Source organism: Ictalurus punctatus, chromosome 6 (assembly GCF_001660625.3).
Source record: "Ictalurus punctatus breed USDA103 chromosome 6, Coco_2.0, whole genome shotgun sequence".
Taxonomy (NCBI): domain Eukaryota; kingdom Metazoa; phylum Chordata; class Actinopteri; order Siluriformes; family Ictaluridae; genus Ictalurus; species Ictalurus punctatus.
Genome location: NC_030421.2, coordinates 9,789,903 through 9,807,931, shown reverse-complemented (window position 1 = coordinate 9,807,931; position 18,029 = coordinate 9,789,903). Strand labels below are relative to the sequence as shown.

General features: G+C 42.4%; 1 non-coding gene across 1 annotated transcript; it reads right to left on the bottom strand.

Moving 5' to 3' along the window:
• Positions 1–75: 75 nt before the first annotated feature.
• On the bottom strand, positions 76–147 carry trnaw-cca (transfer RNA tryptophan (anticodon CCA)). The gene has a single exon. It is a non-coding gene; the product is annotated as a tRNA-Trp (tRNA).
• Positions 148–18,029: the final 17,882 nt, after the last annotated feature.

Genomic DNA, 18,029 nt, shown 5'->3' with positions numbered 1-18,029 from the left:
TTGGAGTCCATATAACAGCATCCCTGTCAGACTGCGCAGAAAATCATGGGTCTGTGTGAAAAAGAGCACATCGAATGACCCCGACGTGACTCGAACACGCAACCTTCTGATCTGGAGTCAGACGCGCTACCGTTGCGCCACGAGGTCCCAGCCCGAAACCGGCAGCGCATCATGGTGCAAGGCATACTTGTTCATCGGCGCGGCGATCAAGACGCATTGGAACTCGGAGACAGGTGGTGGGCTGTGACTGTTGCGACTAGTGTCTGACATCCGGGCAAGAGCTTTTTCAGAGGACAAGGCACGAGCCCTTTTAAGGCATAACCTGGCTGGTTTCCCCTTCCCTGGACATTAAGGGAGATTTTCAAGATCAAATGGCAGATCTCACCCCAGTGCGTGAGAGTGAAGCGTGGACAACTTATACCTGAAGCGCAACTCAGAGACTCGACTGCCTATGCGATAGAACCGTGGTTCAGCTTTCTTTTGGGTGACTTCACACATTTACCATTTGTACGAGGCCTTTGTGTCATTATATGTGTCAGATGATGGGCAATCGGTGGCAAAGGTGGCATAAAGCTGCTTTTTGCGAGGCATACAGAGCCAAGATCGCACGTCAGTTTGAGGTGTGGAATTAACTTGTTTGTTAGAAATTTTGGTCTCCTCGTGCAGAAAAGCCAAGTTTAATTAAAGATGCTGATGCTATTCTACTTGTTCTCATACCATGACACGAAGGCATTCCTTGAAGCAAGACAAGCCTTCAGAGTGAGCCTTACGAATAAGAGTTCTGCTGGTAACAATTTCCAAGCGACATGCTGGTCAAAAGTCTACTAGCTGTAAGCAAAAATACGAACAAGGTCGTTAAACAGAAAGCACTGGGGTTAAGTTGATCTCAACTTAGAAACTGGCCAACATAATAGATAGGACCAAAGTTCAACATTCTCTTGGTTAACGTCACCATTTTACAGGTTTCACAAGAACCTTGTCTCTTTGAATGTCTCAGACTGCAGGCAGTCAGTGGCTAAAGACGTATGAAGGACAGAGCCGTGTTTGAACCCTGTTGGTTTGTGTCCTTGAATAGTGCTGCTGAGCGTAAAATAGTCCCTGTTTGGGCGTCGTAGGACCCCCCTGTTTGATCCTCCAGATCCTTGGAGAGGACCAGTGAAACCATCTAATGTGCCATTTTCAGGCATGTTTTGTTCAGCAAGCAAAATGGGCAAACTAAGGAAACATACAGCAGGTTGTCAAGTTACTAATGGTTACTAGGTGAGAGTGTCGCTACCTGAGCTTTGTTACCTTTTAGCATGAGGTTGACAAAGACATGGGTGGTCGTCATAGAGATTGGAGTCCATATAAGAGCATCCCTGTCAGACTGCGCAGAAAATCATGGGTATGTGTGAAAAAGAGCACATCAAATGACCCCGACATGACTTGAACACGCAACCTAATGATCTGAAGGTTGCGCTTTATACCTGAAGCGCAACTCAGAGACTCGACTACCTATGCGATAGAACCGTGGTTCAGCTTTCTTTTGGGTGACTTCACACATTTACCATTTGTACGAGGCCTTTGTGTCATTATATGTGTCAGATGATGGGCAATCGGTGGCAAAGGTGGCATAAAGCTGCTTTTTGCGAGGCATACAGAGCCAAGATCGCACGTCAGTTTGAGGTGTGGAATTAACTTGTTTGTTAGAAATTTTGGTCTCCTCGTGCAGAAAAGCCAAGTTTAATTAAAGATGCTGATGCTATTCTACTTGTTCTCATACCATGACACGAAGGCATTCCTTGAACCAAGACAAGCCTTCAGAGTGAGCCTTACGAATAAGAGTTCTGCTGGTAACAATTTCCAAGCGACATGCTGGTCAAAAGTCTACTAGTTGTAAGCAAAAATACGAACAAGGTCGTTAAACAGAAGGCACTGGGGTTAAGTTGACCTCAACTTAGAAACTGGCCAACATAATAGATAGGACCAAAGTTCAACATTCTCTTGGTTAACGTCACCATTTTACAGGTTTCACAAGAACCTTGTCTCTTTGTATGTCTCAGACTGCAGGCAGTCAGTGGCTAAAGATGTATGAAGGACAGAGCCGTGGTTGAACCCTGCTGGTTTGTGTCCTTGAATAGTGCTGCTGAGCGTAAAATAGTCCCTGTTTGGGCGTCATAGGACCCCCCTGTTTGATCCTCCAGATCCTTGGAGAGGACCTGTGAAACCATCTAATGTGCCATTTTCAGGCATGTTTTGTTCAGCAAGCAAAATGGGCAAACTAAGGAAACATACAGCAGGTTGTCAAGTTGCTAATGGTTACTAGGTGAGAGTGTCGCTACCTGAGCTTTGTTAACTTTTAGCATGAGGTTGACAAAGACATGGGTGGTGGTCATAGAGATTGGAGTCCATATAACAGCATCCCTGTCAGACTGCGCAGAAAATCATGGGTCTGTGTGAAAAAGAGCACATTGAATGACCCCGACGTGACTTGAACACGCAACCTAATGATCTGAAGGTTGCGCTTTATACCTGAAGCGCAACTCAGAGACTCGACTGCCTATGCGATAGAACCGTGGTTCAGCTTTCTTTTGGGTGACTTCACACATTTACCATTTGTACGAGGCCTTTGTGTCATTATATGTGTCAGATGATGGGCAATCGGTGGCAAAGGTGGCATAAAGCTGCTTTTTGCGAGGCATACAGAGCCAAGATCGCACGTCAGTTTGAGGTGTGGAATTAACTTGTTTGTTAGAAATTTTGGTCTCCTCGTGCAGAAAAGCCAAGTTTAATTAAAGATGCTGATGCTATTCTACTTGTTCTCATACCATGACACGAAGGCATTCCTTGAAGCAAGACAAGCCTTCAGAGTGAGCCTTACGAATAAGAGTTCTGCTGGTAACAATTTCCAAGCGACATGCTGGTCAAAAGTCTACTAGCTGTAAGCAAAAATACGAACAAGGTCGTTAAACAGAAAGCACTGGGGTTAAGTTGATCTCAACTTAGAAACTGGCCAACATAATAGATAGGACCAAAGTTCAACATTCTCTTGGTTAACGTCACCATTTTACAGGTTTCACAAGAACCTTGTCTCTTTGAATGTCTCAGACTGCAGGCAGTCAGTGGCTAAAGACGTATGAAGGACAGAGCCGTGTTTGAACCCTGTTGGTTTGTGTCCTTGAATAGTGCTGCTGAGCGTAAAATAGTCCCTGTTTGGGCGTCGTAGGACCCCCTGTTTGATCCTCCAGATCCTTGGAGAGGACCTGTGAAACCATCTAATGTGCCATTTTCAGGCATGTTTTGTTCAGCAAGCAAAATGGGCAAACTAAGGAAACATACAGCAGGTTGTCAAGTTACTAATGGTTACTAGGTGACAGTGTCGCTACCTGAGCTTTGTTACCTTTTAGCATGAGGTTGACAAAGACATGGGTGGTCGTCATAGAGATTGGAGTCCATATAAGAGCATCCCTGTCAGACTGCGCAGAAAATCATGGGTATGTGTGAAAAAGAGCACATCAAATGACCCCGACATGACTTGAACACGCAACCTAATGATTTGAAGGTTGCGCTTTATACCTGAAGCGCAACTCAGAGACTCGACTGCCTATGCGATAGAACCGTGGTTCAGCTTTCTTTTGGGTGACTTCACACATTTACCATTTGTACGAGGCCTTTGTGTCATTATATGTGTCAGATGATGGGCAATCGGTGGCAAAGGTGGCATAAAGCTGCTTTTTGCGAGGCATACAGAGCCAAGATCGCACGTCAGTTTGAGGTGTGGAATTAACTTGTTTGTTAGAAATTTTGGTCTCCTCGTGCAGAAAAGCCAAGTTTAATTAAAGATGCTGATGCTATTCTACTTGTTCTCATACCATGACACGAAGGCATTCCTTGAACCAAGACAAATCTTCAGAGTGAGCCTTACGAATAAGAGTTCTGCTGGTAACAATTTCCAAGCGACATGCTGGTCAAAAGTCTACTAGTTGTAAGCAAAAATACGAACAAGGTCGTTAAACAGAAAGCACTGGGGTTAAGTTGACCTCAACTTAGAAACTGGCCAACATAATAGATAGGACCAAAGTTCAACATTCTCTTGGTTAACGTCACCATTTTACAGGTTTCACAAGAACCTTGTCTCTTTGTATGTCTCAGACTGCAGGCAGTCAGTGGCTAAAGACGTATGAAGGACAGAGCCGTGGTTGAACCCTGCTGGTTTGTGTCCTTGAATAGTGCTGCTGAGCGTAAAATAGTCCCTGTTTGGGCGTCGTAGGACCCCCCTGTTTGATCCTCCAGATCCTTGGAGAGGACCAGTGAAACCATCTAATGTGCCATTTTCAGGCATGTTTTGTTCAGCAAGCAAAATGGGCAAACTAAGGAAACATACAGCAGGTTGTCAAGTTACTAATGGTTACTAGGTGAGAGTGTCGCTACCTGAGCTTTGTTACCTTTTAGCATGAGGTTGGCAAAGACATGGGTGGTGGTCATAGAGATTGGAGTCCATATAACAGCATCCCTGTTAGACTGCGCAGAAAATCATGGGTCTGTGTGAAAAGAATTTTTTCGTGCCCCGCGCTCTTCATCAGCCGAGGGTGTGTCGGCAGCTCCGCCCCACCGCCACGTGCTTTCCGGCTGTACAAAACATTGGCGGTGTTGAAGCAGGGCTGTCTCTTCAGCACCACCGCGGCAGTCGCGGGCGGAGCGATTTTAGTTTCTTGTGCGCCGGCTGTCGGTCTGCCGCGGCAGTACCTCCCCTCAGCTCCGAGCCTACTGCCACCACTTGTTGGGCCCACAGTGCATCCCGTCGTGGGAGACCACCTGCATTCCCATGGTGGGTCCCCGCCCGGTGCTGGACCTGGAAAGAGAAGCCCTGTAATGCCAGGAACCATCGTGTTACCCTGGCGTTGGTGTCTTTGGCCTTGGCCATCCACCGTAGTGGGGTGTGGTCTGTCACCAGGACGAAGTGCCGACCGGCCAGGTAATATTGTAGCTCTTCGATGGCCCATTTTATCGCCAGGGCCTATCTTTCCAAGGCTGCATAGTTCTTCTCAGCGGGGGACAACTTCCGACTGATGTAGAGGACCGGGTGTTCCTCTCTGTCGAAAGTCTGTGAGAGAACTGCGCCCAGCCGGGTTTCGGATGCATCTGTGTGCATGGTGAATGGAAGGGTGAAGTCCATGTTGCATCGCACTGAATCTTTCAGGGCTTCGAAGGCCTGCTCCGCATCTGTAGACCATTTCACCTGGTCTGGCTGGCCCTTCTTTGTGAGATCTGAGAGGGGAGAGGCTACAGAGAGAAGTTAGGTACAAATTGGCGATAGCACCTTGCCAACCCCAAGAAGGCACATACCTGTTTTTTGACGTAGGTCGAGGATAACCCTTCACTGCCTCAATTTTCTTCATCTGGGGCTTGAGTAAGCCCCGGCCAATACGGTAGCCGAGGCACTGTGCCTCGGTCAGCCCCAGGTGTCACGTTTTGGGGTTGGCTGTCAGCCTGGCCTTCCGGAGCTCCTTCAGGACCTCCCGCAGGTGGAACAGGTGGTCCGACCAAGTGGAGGAGTGTATGAACACATCATCCAGGTAGTTGGCTGAGAAGGCACGATGGGGTCACAGGACAATGTCCATCAGCCCCTGGAACATTGCGGGCGCTCCATGTAGCCCCAAGGGGAGAACCCAGTACTGCCAGTGGCCATTCGCTGTGCTGAGGGCCATCTTCGGTCTCGCCTCTGGGGCCAGCGCCACTTGCCAGTACCCCTTTGTTAGGTCTAGCGTGGAGATGAACCGAGCCCTCCCCAATCGCTCCACTAGGCCGTCCACCCTAGCTGTCAAACTCCAGACCAGGGGCTGTTGGGCTCCTCTATGATGTTGTCCCACAGCATCCGGCTGACCTCCTCCTCGATAGCCCTACGGCGGGCCTCCGGGACCCGATAGGACCGCTGCCGCACCACCTCTCCTGGGTGAGTCTTGATCTCATGTTGTACCATCTGCGTCATGCCTGGGGAGGTAGAAAAAACATCGATAAATTGACCCACCAACTCTGTCAGCTCCTGCTTTTGGGTGGGGGTGAGAGCCTTCGCCCAGTTGGACTAAGGTGCCCTGGTCGGGATCTGTGTCTAGGGCCGCAAACGCAGAGAGTACCGGTACCGGTACTGGCTCTATCCTTCTGGCTCTATCCTTCAGCAGGTTTATGTGGTACATTTGTGTGTCTGCTCGCTTACCGGGCTGCTGCAGGCGATAGTTCATGGGACCTCTCCTCTCGAGGACTGTATATGGGCCCTGCTACCGAGCTAGGAATTTGCAGGAGCTACTGGGTACTAGCAGGAGTACCTGATCGGCAGGTTGGAACTCGCTGGGTTGTGCTGGACGGTTGTACACTCGTTTCTGTTGCTCCTGGGCGGCTCTCATATGTTCCTGGACGATCGGGCCCACTTGATCGATCTTCTCCTGCATCTCCTGTACATACTCGATGACCGAGCGAAACGGGGAAGGCTGTTCTTCCCAGGCTTCCTGTGCCACATCCAGCAGTCCACGAGGTTGCTGTCCGAAGAGGAGCTCGAAGGGTGTGAAGCCGGTGGATGCCTGGGGGCACTCTTGGACGTGAAGAGGACTTATGGCAGGAGGAGGTCCCAGTTCCTCCCTTCCTCGGGGCTTGCGTCCCAGCATCTCCCGGGTGGCGACCTGTAGGCTCGCAGTGAGCTGCTCTATTATTGTCTGCTGTTGGAGGCTGGCCTCCATTCATTGCTGCAGCAGGGAATCCATCTATTGAATTTTTTTTTTTTTTTTTTAAGGGTGGTGTAGAGTATGGGGCTTTAATACAAAAGGAGAAAAGAAACCCAAAGGGGAAGAAAAAAAAACTCTCCCCCTTTTTTCCAGGTGGGTGGATCTGTGCTCATGCTCGCATCCTCCACCAGTGTAGGGAAACTAGCCAGCGGTGGGTGGAGCACAGACACACGGGAGGCCGTTTTCGTGTTGCCAAGTGAGATCTATATTTATGACGGTCTGGGAGGTGTGAGTGAGTGCGAGTGAGTATGTGTGTGCTTGCGTGGGGTGCGTGAAATCGTGTGGTGAGGGTTCAGTTGTTCGCGGGGTTGTCGGAGTCGCACCGGGGCTTTTCTGAGAGATGGCGGTTACTCTTGGCCGTCAGGCAACACCGCATTTACAGCCAGGGAGAGGAATCTTCACTCGGGTCTGAGTCGTCTGAAAGAAAAACAAGACACACACAACGGCGATTAGTAAAGCACACGGAATGCCGACAACACTGATAACTGACATGAAGCCACGTGCACATATCTTGTGAGAGGTCTCTCTCCTTTCGAGGAAGAGCGGCCTTTTATACTCTCCCCAGTCTGCTAGATGGTGTAATTTTCCCATCCCGCTCGCCATTCGTTGGCTGAGTGTGTGTCAGTGGCTCCGCCCCGCCACCACGTGCTTTCCGACTGTCCAAAACATTGGCGGTGTTGAAGTGGGGCTGTCTCTTCAGCACCACCGCGGCAGTCGTGGGAGGAGCAATTTTAGTTTCTTGTGCGCCGGCTGTCAGTCTGTCACGACAATATATATAGTAGGGGTTCAGCACAAGCGGCACAGAGCACTCTCATTATTCTATCCTGCTTTATTCTATCCTATATTAACCATCTTTCTGTAATAAACATTTTTCACCTCAGAGAACGTGTCTGCGAGTGTTGTCTAATTTCGACGACACAAGTCATAAGTTCTGTTACAGTTTTTTAAACTGGTTTAATGCAATTTTCACAAGCAAATGGTAAATTTTCAAAACTCTTAATACTAATTTCACACCAGATCATTAAAAATGCACTTTTTTTTCAAACATTTCAGCATATTTTCAATTATGTTAGTACACAACACAAAATTACAAAGTATTCCGTTCACTACAAATAATAAGTGTTTCCTCTATGCAAACTTTTCATTCACAGTAAATCTTTCATAATACTTCAAACTGTTCATTTGCATCTCTTCTCGTTCAATTTAATACATTTGTCTATCATTTAATCCAACTGAGCTTAATGGTTAATCAGTTAATCATTTGGTATGTCTATAGATTTTCAACTGGTCTGATCATTGTGTGTTGGTGTGTTGATAAGGTATAAACTACAAATTGCTTTAAGAGCTTTCAATCAGGATAGACCAATCATAATAAAATCCCAATTACTAATAATTTCTTTCACCTTGTGATCACATTTAAATACCATATAAATAGAAGTGTATATGAGCATTTGCAATAGGCAAACATGGAGCAGGATAGAGTATAAGAGAGAGGAAACCTGCAGAGGGATCAAAGAGCTAGACATGGACCCCACCAAAGAGGTGGGCATGGACCTAGTCAGAGAGGTTTGGCATGTCCTAGTCAAAGAGGTGGGCATGGGCCTAGAAAAGAGGTGGGCATGTGCCTAGACAAAGAGGTGGTCATCAGAGGAATGTAAGCAGAGGGCAATGTACTGTCATTGCAAATGAAGTCTGGGCCATCATTATTGGCCATGTGGTTAACAGAGGCCTAACCATGGCAGAGGCTGCTAGGTTAGTTCACCCTACAAAGATCAACTGAAGAACTGGTTTGGGAATGGTTTCAGGCTCGTCCTCAGTTCATGAACTTATATCCCCTTATATGACCTTATGGTTAATTGTGGCTCAGTTGGTAGAGAGGTTTGTCCACTAATCGTAGGGTTGGTGGTTCAATTCATGGCCCATGAAGTGTCCTTGGGCAAGACACTGAACCCCAAGTTGCTCCTGATGGCAAGCTAGTGCCTTGGATGGCAGCTGTGCTACCATTGGTGTGTGATTGTGTGTGTGAATGGGTGAATAAGACACAGTGTAAAGCTCTTTAGAAGGTTAAAAAATTGCTATATAAGTGCAGAACATTTACCATTACCATCTCCCACCATACTACACTTTCCTCAACCCATGAGGAATTCTTCTCTATTTGAAGGTGTATGATTGCCTTCCCCATGAGCATGTCACCCTCCTTCAAGCCATGGATAGGCTTGCAATGACATAACTGCAGATTCGTCATGCCAGAAGGTTTTTCCCACAGTGCATGCACAACGAGGATATTCACTTTGATATTGATTAAAATTTATGGTTGAAGACAGGCTTGATGTTAATTAATTTGAGATTATCTCAATTTACAATAAATTGTTTACATTCATTTTGCTTCACAATGAAACAACAGTGCTGTTGAAAAAAATACTGTCAGTTTTGGTTGTAAGTGTAATATCTATTGTGATGACAGTGTCAGAACCAAGGGTGATTTGAAATCAGTATCTTGCATTGTTTTCTGTTGAATTAACTGATTGTTAAACGTACTAAATTGAAAGAAGATCATACTGTTGTGTTTTGATGATTACAATAATGTTTTCATTACATGTTACAATAAGCTTGTGTTTTGAAACAATGATTTTGTGGAAAGAAAATATGCCTAACTTTACTGAAAACACAAGATCAAGTTTTGAAAGAATGATTAGCTGTGTAACAAGTGTGATCAATTTGGAGTTTTGTACTAAGAGTTTTGAAAAACTACCAATTACTTGTGAAAATAGTAACAAAGTAAATTTAAAAAACTGTATTAGATTGTAGAAAGCCATGAGAACCAGATTGGATCAGCCCTCTCTGATCAAGGGGAAGAGGACCAGTTATATCGGTGAAAACTGTTTGAATTAGTGTGTCCACAGCCCCAAACTACAGGCCTGAGTGTAAAAAAAGTTTTAGCGTTAGAGCCCAGGCTTTTAATCTGAGGTTCCAAGGTTCAAGATCAAGACTAGGTTTTTATAATACCCACTTGTTGCTCGCTGGGATTCTGTTCTTGGCTGGAAAAGCCAAAGTTTGGTTGAAATTGACTATGGTTTCCAAATGGTGTGAAAGCCAGTTGGGATTAGCCTTCTCTGGTCCAGAGGACAAAGTTTTACATTGCTGATGCTTTCCAATTGATACCTGTACTGTGCAAAGCAGGAGTCACTGTTGTGAGGATGAGTTTTGCTTAAAATGTCTTCTTCTTTGAAAAAATACAAACATACTACTCAAATAGAAAACTCTACTGTTCAAACATTATTAATCCAGGCAATTATTCGACAGGCCCACTGAAATGTATTCTGATATCTCAAGAGGTATTTTCAGGCAATTTTTTTTAGCAAGCACAATGCACAAAATTTGGAAACATATTACAGTAGGTTGCTAAGTTACTACTGGTAATTAGGCAAAATAGTTTCTACCTGAGCTTTGTTACCTTTCAGTATTTTTACGTTTTCCAATGTATTTCTGTTTGCTCTATGTGCCATTTGTGTGTATGTCAGTGATGGGATGGGTTTCTTTTGTCTCCTCCCCCTTATCTAGGCCCCGCCTACTGCATACGTACGTTCCAGCTTGCTACTGGACGATCACGTCTTGTCCACGCCTGCTCCAACCTTGTGCGACAAGATTGGTTGCCTGCACGTTTCCGGAAGTGTACTTAAGCCTCGTCAGTCTCCATCCCAGGGCAGATCATTGCCATTGCATTGTGTATAGAGAGAAGTGCTTTTCGCCTGTGTATGACTATTTCACCTGTGTATGACTATTTCGCCTGTGTATGACCTTATGCCTGTTTTGACTTTGTTTATGCTCTACCCCGTTACACTTCATGTGATACCCTTGTGTGTATATATATATATATATATATATATATATATATATATATATATATATATATATATATATATAATTTTTGTTAATTAACACAGTAATAGTCACCTCTGTAAATAGTACACGGTTAAGAGTGGTTGGTAGGAGGTCGGCGCCATTTGTGTTGATTCTTCTTTTCTCCTGGTTTTGGGTTAGCTAGGGACTGAGGGAAGATGGTGTATTTTTGTTTTCTTTTCTTGTAGTTTAGTTAGTTTTCTTTTGGTAAGGTTAGAGGGTATTTTTGTTTATTATTTTGGCCTGGCCGGCTTATGAAGAGTGAAACCACTATATATATAAAAGGTGCTTCGTCTGGAGAATAAAACAAGGTAAACACAATCTTGGTCTCGCCAACCCTTTTCTTTTTTTTATTTTATTGTATGTTGCGGCCCAACCTAGACCGGGTTCGTAACAGTATGAGGTTGACAACGACATGGATGGTAATCATAGAGATTCAAGTCCATATAATAGTCTCCGCATTAGACTCTGCAGAAAATCAGCTGACACCAGTCTGTATGAAAAAGGGCACACTTAATGACCCCAACGTGATCTGAACACACAACCTTCTGAGTTGGAGTCAGACGTACTGCCAGATGTTGTACCAAGCGCTCCCAGCAAAATGTCCATAGAGCATCATGGCACAGAGTTTATAAGGCATACTTGTTCATCGTTGAGGTGACAAAGATGCATTGAAACTCAGAGACATCTGGGCAATAGTTTTTCTATGAGGACAAGACACAAGCCCTTTAAATGCATAATGTGACTGGATCCCCTTCCCAAGACATTAAGGGGGATGTTCAAGATCATCTGGCACTTCTCACCTCATGCTTGCATGAGAGTGAAGCGTGGACAACTTGTACATGAAGCTAAACTTAGAGACTCGATGGCCTATGTGATAGAACTAAGGTTCAACTTTCTTTTGGGTGTGAGGTAAATTATTCATTTCTTACTTTGTAATAGCTCTGTTCACTCTGTTCATGTTCATTAGTGAATAATGCCGCTTGCGGTCATGTCATAGAGGTTAGTACAGATAGTTTTTTCCTCTAACATTGACACAAACATGTTATTGTCTTCAGAAATGTCTGCACATCTGCTAAGACCTTGAAACCACCAAACTGGCTCAAACCTCCTAGAACTCCCTTTTCAAGTCTCGCAGATGTCCACCTCTCCTCATCTTAAATTTATATAGTGCATGTGAGAGACGAGTGCTTCAGAGTGCTCTCATCTTCGATCCTGTATTCATCTCTCTTTGTAATAAAACTAAGACTAAAACTAAAACTAAAAATCTAAGAGGAGGAGTCTACTGGTGTTCATCTAAATTTCCACCACAATTTGGCGTCCCTGGGTGGGCTCACATGTAAATTAGAATTTTATAAAATCATAGTGTATTGCTCTCTGTATGGAAGTGAGTCAATGAAATAAGAAATACGTGTATTACGTTGAGAGAAGTATTACATGGAGCGATTTCTTATAAGAAGTTCCAGGAACGTTACCCTCTGCAACGGCAGAGATATAGGTGTTTCTTAGGTCACAGCTTCAAAACTAAGATACAAACCGACGGATATATATATATATATATATATATATATATATATATATATATATATATATATATATATATAGAGAGAGAGAGAGAGAGAGAGAGAGAGAGAGATAATAACGGTAAAAATACTTGATAATGGAAAGAGTCCATTTCTAGCAATCAATAAGTAAAGAGAGTACTTATTAAGAAGCGCAAGAGGTGCAGTATTTTTGCGGCGGGTTATTATCAGAGAAGTGGCATGCCCCATTGACTCAATCCATCATATCAGCGATACATGATAAATTTGGCAAATTTGATGCACAAGTAAATATTGCTAAATAAATTGAAAAAGAGAAGAGAAACTGTAAGTAACTGTAACCAAATTTCTGTATGTGGACTTGCCCTCACAGGTAAATTCCTTTCACATTCTTATGGTTTATTCTCTTAAATTTATATTTCATATGATTAACTGAATGCCTGGAGATTTATAACATATTTCACATTTCTCTGTACCTCATTAATGAGATTTTCATTCTCTTGTACCATTTGGGTTTAATCAGATAAGGTTGTTATATACTACTAATAATCCCAGAGTACCTGAATTTTACACTTTCACAACCAGAGTGTTGAGACATGCAATTCAGGGCAGGGAGAAAATTAACATCTGTCATGTAAAGTTTTATTTTATTGGTCATCATTCTGTCAATCATTTTGGGGAATTGAATATTTTGAATATAAATGGGAACGTGTGTATGAGAATATGTATTCATTTAATTACAACAGTTTGTTGAACTGATTAACTTATTTTGAAGGTCATTGTGAAAGTTGAATAAAGTGTAAAGCATGTAGCAAAGAGCGGCGGTGTATGCTATGGCGTGCACAGGTTGTTCATATGTTGGTCCTAATATCATGTTTATGTAGGTAAATTATGGAGAGGGATGCTTGAATCAATATGATGTATGGGTAAAAGAATGTGCACTCCCAAAAAAAAGGGAGGTTTAGTCTCAATTTGGAAGCAAAGGAGAGAGAGTCCTAAAAGTAAAAAAAGAAGCACAGTTTTTAGCAGGCTGGAAGGCATTTGGTGAATGTCAAAGTGAGGTACATAAAAGACAAGCCTATAGTTTATTTTTTATTCCAAATCTGATCAAAATTTGCGTAAGTACTAGGTGTGTTGGGGAATTTAACATGTAACATTTGAATTATAGTAGCTGAAATGAATGAAATGACTATATAAATGGGCCCTGTTTTGTTAGTTGTGTTATGTAGTGATGGGAAGTTCAGATCATTTTACTGACTCAGATCTTTGAATCGCATTCAGCAAAGTTATCTGAACTTCCGATCACTACCTAACACAACTGACAAAACAGGGCCCATTTCTATTTTTTCTACGAGGGGTAGACATACAATGTTACAAAATTATTACAAACATTTATATGTAAATGTATGTATAAATGACAAAACAGACAGTATACAACCATTTAAGGCAGGAAGGGATCACACCCAACTACATTTAAATGGTCAAATGAAATAAACAAATGAGCATATAAACATGTCCTCAGCAGATGATGTTTGCAGGCTTGGTAGCGTCTGTGGAACAGAAATTCTTGCCCTATGTTGCAGTCCGGTCATTTGCCAGTGGGACTACACACTGGAAGCCATCAGATACATCAGATACAGCTGCCGATGTGTACATTGTAGCCTCCTTTTCCCAGCAGCCACGATAACATAAATAAAACCTCAAATCAATAAATAAACAGAGACATAACAAAATATAAGTGTAACAAACAAAATGATGTGTTAGACCAGCTAACATGGAGCATATAATTGAAAATATTGCTAAATAGAGTGAAAGTGAATGTTGCCAAAACTTGCAAGTATTGTGTTTATTGTTATGGGATGTGGAATGACCATAAACCAGATGAATGAATAAATAAAATAAGGAAATATTAAATAACAGACAGGGTAAGCCTACTGGTAAGTTTGTTGGAAGCTAAATGGGCTAGATGTTCACTTTTAATGTGATGGCTTAGCTCTGGCCATCACAAAGTAGCTAGATTAACCAGTCATACAAAAAAAAAAAAAAGGCTGTGTTGTTAAATGTTGACTGCTGTTTCCAGTATTTCAGTTGTTAATTACATTAGCTACTCTCTGTACACTCACATTACTTTGAGTAACATGGTGGATTTGATAGTCAACGCTCTAAAATCTTTTTCCTGACAATGGTAAAATCAGCATATTACATACTTGCACATATTATATGCAAGATGTCTACAATTTAGCAACATGTTTTAATTAATTACACTGTATTTACCACTTTGATCGAAAATTGTTGGATCCATTACCTTAAGTTTTTGCACTTGTCATATGCCTACCACAGTGCACACTCATTACATGAAGAAAGGGAGTGTCCATAACCAGGAGCGGTGCTACATGGTGGCACCTGCCCCCACTGAAATCCAGCCCCAATACCAGATGTCCTGAGATTGGTTTGTTTTTATGCCAGTCATTTTCTATTTTTTTCTGGTGAAATTAACAAAATGAAAGAATTTCAGTGGTCAGATTTGACGACTGCCATGGACATCGCGTGGACATTACATTATCAAGCTTGGAGTCTATACGAGTCTGAGAGAGTTTATATGAGTTATACTAGTTATGTGAACATGATATGAGCAGAGTATAAGGACAGCTAACGTACTTTGCATGGCACTGTAGCAGCTAAACCCATACAATGATAGCTTAATTGTGCCTCCCCTTGGTTAGCGACACCAAACTAGCCTAGTCTCGTGTTAGATAGCCAGAAAGTTTTCTATTTTATCAGTCTGTTAGTCCTGCAAACAGTGATAACACCCGAGGCAAGTTTTATGATAAATCCAACTTTTCGTCCAATTTTCACATTTTTAGCAATTAGCCTACACATGCAAGAAAAAATATGTATGGAAACAGTCTATTTAGAAGGATTTTAAAAAAGTTTTTTTATGGAGAAGAATCTTGGCTCAGCCCCAGATGATTAACAGTCCAGCTAATATGCCTGTAGGTAGCCTCTGTGTGTGGTTTAATATGTAAAAGATAATACCAGTCAATATCGCATTCAGGGTGTCTTGTATGACCATGAAGCGGTTATTTTGTGATGATGACCAGCTGACTGTACATTGTTCAGCTTATTATATGTTTACTCATAAAAGAAATAAATAAATACATGTAATATTTTTAGATTAAATTATTTCATAATCTTACCTGTATATTATCTTAAAGCTTCTGCTAAGAAGAAAAAGCGTCCATTAAAATGTACAAAACAATCGGCCCAGCAAGAAAGATGAGGAACAATATTACAGTAATCTTAATACTGAAGTCCTTTGAGGTCATTTTCATTACAGGCGATAAAAGATGGCACCACTTGTGTTTGTGTGAAACAAGAGACAGAGAGTCTGCAGTGTAATACGAGAGATGTGAAAGTAGCATTTGAGCTGTTAGTGCTAAAATTTAATTCAGTGTAACGCTCAACTTTTATTTTGTACTTGACATCTCAAAGAACTTTTAACTTCAGTGTGGCCTTCTGGGTTTTTAAAGTTGTTAGAATTTATTCTGTCAGTGTTTGTCAATATTATAATAGTATGCCTTTGTGGTGTACAAAAGCAAGCATTCTAACATCTCTTACAAAAAAAAAAAAAAAAAAAAAATCCAGCGATGGATTGGCACCCTGTCCAGGGTGTACCCTGCCTTGTGCCCGATGCTCCCTGGGATAGGCTCCAGGTTTCCCCGTGACCCTGAAAAGGATAAAGCGGTATAGACGATGGATGGATGGATGGATAATAATAATCCAGTTTTGTGGATAAAAATGACATGAAATAAACATGAGGGAGACTTAGTATGAGTAAAATGTAATTTTATTGGTAATTCACAGGACTGGTGGGTGCGTAGTCTGGAGGAGAGCGGGAGGGGGAAGAAAATGGGGTACGTCCTGGGGACATGGGAAAATCAGCAAAGGTGAAGTGAGGGGACCAGTGAGAGTGGGGCGGACTGGTAGGTGAGAAGAGGGACGAATGGTCGGGGCCCGGATCAGAGAAGAGGACATCTCCCTCAGACTGAAAGCTGGAGGGGGGTTCTGGCTGTGTAGAGGCGTCAGCACACACGTTCACGGGGCAGATTCTGTATCGGGGGGGGACCCCGCATTTCCATTTCTAGAGGGGGTGCTGCTAAGATAGTTAAGTAGCACCATGATATCAGCAGTGAGATGCACAAGCTGATAATGAGTGTCCAGATCCAGATCCAGTAAAGGGGAGAGGAAGGACTGACGATGGGCACCTAGACACACAGAAGCGGTTTTAGGCGGATATTGACAAATTGGCATATTGACATATTTACAATTTAAACTTTAAGAGTACTACACTATGGTTTACTAGTCGAAGAGTCAAAAAGTATAAGAGCTGAGGAGTACTGACACACACACACACACTCACACTCACTCTCGCACAGTCAAGGACGGGCATGTAGACATAACGCACACACACATAAATAACTTTATAAGAATAATGAAAAGGAGTATTAAGATAATACAAGACATTACAATATCTTATAATAATAGAAAAACTCTTTATAAAATACAGAATAGCAGGATATGCGGAACAGTAGAAGGGTAATATAATGATATTATGAAGTAGGAAATACAGTAAACCGTTTTTCAAGCAGTATAACTATATATAAAAGAGATATAGAGCAAATATGAAAATAAATTATAAACTAGAAATACAGAAAAATATAACTTACTCATAATTCAGATGGTGAAGATTCTTGTCTCGCAAGGAAGGCCTTAATTTTAAGAGAGAACCATGAGGAGCCATTTATAAGGGCAGCTGAGTCAAGCTGCCCCCCCGCGAGATAATAGTAAGACCAAGGTCACTCTAGATTGTTTTGTCTCTCCACTTTTGATTCTATGGGTAATTTGAAATCCCTTGGTTTTGATTCTATGTGTAATTTGAAATCCCTTGGTTTTGATTCTATGTGTAATTTGAAAACCCCTGGTTTTGATTCTATGTGTAAGTTGAAACGCCCTGGTTTTTGAGCTATTGGTAAGTGGAATAGCTTTTTTTTTTTTTTAACATAATAGTAAGGTACATGAGCTCTTTTTTAGCCCTATTGGTATTGATATCATAGTCTTCTTGAAACATATGGGTTATTTACTGTGTAAATACAGTATAATACTGGAGCTTAAGCTCAGGGTATCAGATCACTTCTGAGAATTCTCATCGGTGTGGATCTCGTGTGGTGGAACGGAACCAATAAAGCTGGACCCTTGCTTCTTCTCACTCACGGTTGGTGTTTTTTTCTATCTCCAACTGGGCTCAGAGGTAGATGTGAGTATTGGCTTCTAAGTTGAATTTTAAGTGTTTTTGGGTAATAGGCTAAATTTGAGCCAGCACCAGCTAAACATTTTTCTAATATCATGGCTTTTTTTACACAGTGTATCCCAGAGTAAGTCAGAATTAGATATTTTCACATTACCTTATACCCAAACAAGTAGCAAAAAGAACTTATGTCAAAATACCTCCACCTTCTGCTCTGACAGACTGTTGGCCCCTGGATTTCTACATGACTTAAACAACACTTCTTTTTTTTTTTTTAAACATCTAGTCTGTAAAATTGTGAACCCTAATTGTTCTAACATAGCTAATGATAAAGCTGGGGGTATTTTTCCTCAATCTAGCAGCACATTTTTATATTTGAGAAGACATTCAAAGGTAGCACAATATGGGTAAGATGCCCTAGAAACACAATTTTGCACTGGGCTGTTCTACAAAAACACAGCAGAGCATATGGAAGCCACTGATCCAGAAGGTTGAAACGACGGTCTTGAACAAAGGGTCAGATTTGAC